Raw genomic sequence first — 4,292 nt, 5'->3', positions numbered from 1 at the left:
GTTGACAGTGGGGAGGCTGTGTGCTGGTGGGGGGTGGGGAGGCGGGGGTATATGGGAAATTTCTGCCCCTTCCTCTCAATTTTGCTGTGATCCTGAAACTAAAAAAAAATAAGATCTTAAAAATAAATAGATTTAAAGAATAAAATGAGAAAAAAGGCATGCGGTGAAAATTCTCCCTCTTACTCGTCTGACAAGCCTCCCGTTCCTGGTGCTTGGAGGAAAGCCATACTAGCCGTTTGTTTTACAGTCTTCCCCGGTCTGTACATGTAATTAGCCCATAGGCTCTCTCGGATTTTTTGGATAAACACAAATGGTGGCGTGACCAACACACTGTATCGCCCTTACTTTTCTCATGTAATTTAGTTTTATATAAATAATGGTGTTCCTTGGGACAGAGCCTCAAAGCTCTCAGGAATGTAATGATGTGACAGCAGTGAGTAGAAGGAATTTTTGGGATAATTGTAAGGGACCAGCGACGCCCAGACTTGAACCAGGGACCTTACAATCTGCAGCCAGGCAACTTGCCCCTGCGCTATACTCCCTGCTAGGATAAGCTACCTTGCTCAGGACTGTTCACTTGGGTACCACACCCAAGACCCCTGTGGAACTGGACCTAATGTTTACTGAACATTTCTAGTGTGCCAGATAAACTATTCTAAGGGCTTTATATACAGAGAGGTAGATAGGGATCTAGATAGGTCTATACCATTTAAAAACCGTTTGTGCCCGTGCTGTCGCCCCCCCCCCCCACCATCAGCATCCTCGTCGCGGATGACGATGACACAGGAGATCAAGGCAACTTGCCCCACCTGACAGAGTAAATGACACAACGAGCGTTAACCCCCACTTTACTCAGACCCCTACCTCCCACTCATCTGAAGAGCTTTGTCTTCTAAATATTTTTGTGGCAATATCTGTCTTCTAAATGCTGTGTGGAAGAAACGTACCTTGAATGGACGCAAAAAGACAGGCACTATGAAAATTTTGTGACTAAAATATTTACATATGGCAATGCACACACACACACACACACACACACACACAGAAATTAGCACCAAGAATACTCTAATTAGCGTATGTTGCCCCGAGCTTCCCAGTTGCCTTAGCACCCTTATTAAAGCATTTTCATTAAATGTACGAGGGTCTGCAGAGAAAATTGAAGGTGGCTGTCCAGGGACCTGGAAATCCGTGGGTTTCCTCCACCTTCCCAGAGCCGCCTGCCTACTACCGGGGTCTCTTCTCTGTAATTGGGGGAGCAGCCCACCGCACTGCGGGGAGCAGAGGAGCCTCTCTGTACCCTGACCAGCACACCTACCTATCCCCTCCAAACTGCTAGAAGCAACTGGAGGCTTCCCCCGCTCAGGAGCTGCCCACCATCTGCATACAGGTGGCTGGTTCCGATCGATGGGTGCCTTGGAGGAAACTGCACACCAGATTTCAAAGAGTCCCCAAATCCCACAAAACATGAAGTATCTCATTTATAATTAAAAAAAATTTTTTTTAACGTTTATTCATTTTTGAGAGAAGAGAGCATGAGCGGGGGAGGGGCAAAGAGAGAGAGAGAGAGAGAGAGAGAGACAGAATAGGGAGCAGGCTCCAGGCTTTGAGCCGTCAGCACAGAGCCCGACGCGGGGCTCGAACTCATGGGCTGAGAGATCATGATCTGAAGTCCCACGCTCCACTGCCTGAGCCACCCAGGCACCCCTATACGTTTTTATATTGATTACGTGTTGAAATGATAACGTTTTGGATATATTGCATTAAACATATGGCACTTAGTGTCGCTGATTTTTACTTTATATTTTTAAAAAGTTCTCACTTTTGTTGAGATATAATTGACACACCACATTATATGTTGGAATTGAGAAATGACCACCCTCGTAAGTCTAGTTCACATCCATCAGTTATATATATTTTTCCTTGTGATGGCAACTTTTAAGATCTACTCTCTTAGCAACTCCCAAATATACAACACGGTACAGTTATCTACAACCACCTGGCGACCCCGGGACTTCCTTGTGACCCCCTTCCCCCCATCGGGCCCTTTTTTGCTTTATTTAAAGTGCCTACTAGAAAACATAAACTTGGAAACATAGTTTGCGTTCTACTTCCGGGCTGGGGTAGACCTTGGCCTCCGCAAGGCCGACCTCGCTGGTGGGCGTTGCCTGTGACCCCAGAGCCCGGCCCCCTCCCCCAAAGGATTGGCTCGGTGTTTCTCTCTGGTCCGGAGCTCTGGGAGCTGGGCAAGAAAGGACGCCGGTGGTTGCTTTCAGCTCCACGTTGCAGCCAGGACGAGTGATAAAACACACGGCTCACACAGGGGGCACCCGGATTTGAACCGGGGACCTCTTGATCTGCAGTCAAATGCTCTACCCCTGAGCTATACCCCCGGGCCTGCGTGCTGCGTCTCACGCACGCTCTTCTGCGCACGCAGCCACACCCGGCCCCGCCGGCCTCGGCGCCCTCCGCGCCTCCGGCTTCGCGCCAAACTGGCCTTTCTTCCCCGAACCCCCGCTCGCTCTCTTGCCCGAGTTAGGTGGCTCTCCTGATCTTGCGCCACAGCCGGAGGCAGCAGAGGTTCGGGACCCTCTCCTCACCTAGACCCCGAAACCCAGGCCTCCTGGAGCCCCTCGCCACGCCCAGCGCCGGGTCTAAGAGCGCGGGTCACCTGCGTTTTCGCCTAGCAGCTTCTCTCGTCTGCCCCTTTCCGCCCTTTCTCCCCTTTGCCCTGCTTCTCTCCTCTTCGCCGCCTGTCCCTCCTCTTCCCACTGCTCTCTGATGTCACTCATGGCCCTGCGCACCACTCTCCTAGTCACCGAGACCTTGTGGGCCCCTTATCAAATCAGGTATTGCCTTCCCCAAGCTAACACCTTACGTGGGCTGTATGTAAATGGCAGACCAGGCCCAGTAAATACAACGGGAACAGGTTGGAAGCCAAGAGAACTGTGAAAGTAACAGGTGCACCACGGGAGGACTTGTCCTGGTAAATACTAGAACAGCTACTGAAACACACCACTGAAAACAGCCTAAGGACAGAAACACCTGAAACCCGGACCTGGGAATCCACATGGTATAGACACAAATGTCACAAAATAACCGCAGATGTTTACCGAGCAGCCATTATGTTCACGACAGCCCCGTAAGGTTAGGGCCTATGATTCTTATCCCCATTTTACAGATGAGGAAACCGAGGCACCCAGATGTTACATAAATAGCCCAACGTGAAATGACTAGTAAGTAGGGTTGCAAACTTAAGCAGTCTGGCTTGCCCACACGCTTCGCCACAGTGTTTTACTTGCGTGATGGCTACGGCAGTCATAAACGCATAGGGGAAAGGAAAGGTCATTTGTGTAAATTATACTAGGAGAATTCAGTTGGCCATTTGGGAAAAATAATTAAAGTAGCAACTAAACTTCTCTTTGTATAGCAAAATAAAGTCCAAGTGGACTAAAGCATTATGTATAAATAAATGAAAGTACAAGGGTATAAATGGATATTTATACTATGAATATCAAACTGATTTCTGAACAGCAAAGAAAGCATTTCACTGGATAAGTCCCAACAGAAAATACCGATAGATTTGGCGATATAAGCATTAAAAGTTTAGGTATATGAACAAAATCAAAAGGTTAATAGCAAGTTGGGAAAATATTCTCATCATTTACGATAGGCAAAATATTACAAATTAATATCCTTCACATGTAAAGAGCCCACATATAATGAAAAGGCCATCAAGGATGTGTTCAATCTCAGCAAATCAGAATACATCTTAGTAAAAGCAAAAAAATACAAATTAAAACAGCATTATAATATTTTTCATCCATCAAACTAGAAAAATATTTTTCTGCAATAAAATGTGTTGCTTTCAAAATCAGAAAAACCAAGAAACATTACAAACTTAAGACTATTCCCTTCTAGTAACTGCAAGCAACACCGTCTCTGATTGCCATAACTAATAAGTAATTGCTTTAAGATCAAAAGAATCAGTGGAATGCTAATTTGGGAAATCTGCCTTATAGTTCACATATAGCTCATTTCAGCTTTCGTAGGAATCGTTACTTCCATCCTGAAGATGACACAGCCTCAGAAAGTTTCCAAAAGACTCAGTTTCAAGACCTTCTGGTCCAAGTCCATGGCTGTTCCCACCATACCACACTTCTCCCGTCCTTCTGTGGGGAGCGGTGGGTAATTGGAAGAACAGGAAGGTGGAATCGCAGGAGGGTGGGATGAGTTACCGCCTCATCTGCTGTCTTGCCCCCATCCGTGTTAGGATGTGTGCCAATCTAAAATAC

At 46.9% G+C, this 4,292-nt stretch overlaps 1 non-coding gene across 1 annotated transcript; it reads right to left on the bottom strand.

The window, feature by feature from the left end:
- Window positions 1-2,318: 2,318 nt before the first annotated feature.
- Window positions 2,319-2,390, bottom strand: TRNAC-GCA (transfer RNA cysteine (anticodon GCA)). Its single transcript has one exon. It is a non-coding gene; the product is annotated as a tRNA-Cys (tRNA).
- Between the last annotated feature and the right edge of the window lie 1,902 nt (window positions 2,391-4,292).

Source organism: Herpailurus yagouaroundi, unplaced genomic scaffold (genome assembly GCF_014898765.1).
Source record: "Herpailurus yagouaroundi ecotype Mexico unplaced genomic scaffold, PumYag 100, whole genome shotgun sequence".
Lineage (NCBI taxonomy): Eukaryota > Metazoa > Chordata > Mammalia > Carnivora > Felidae > Herpailurus > Herpailurus yagouaroundi.
Note: the sequence above shows the minus strand (reverse complement) of the source record. Positions and strands in the feature narration are given on the sequence as shown.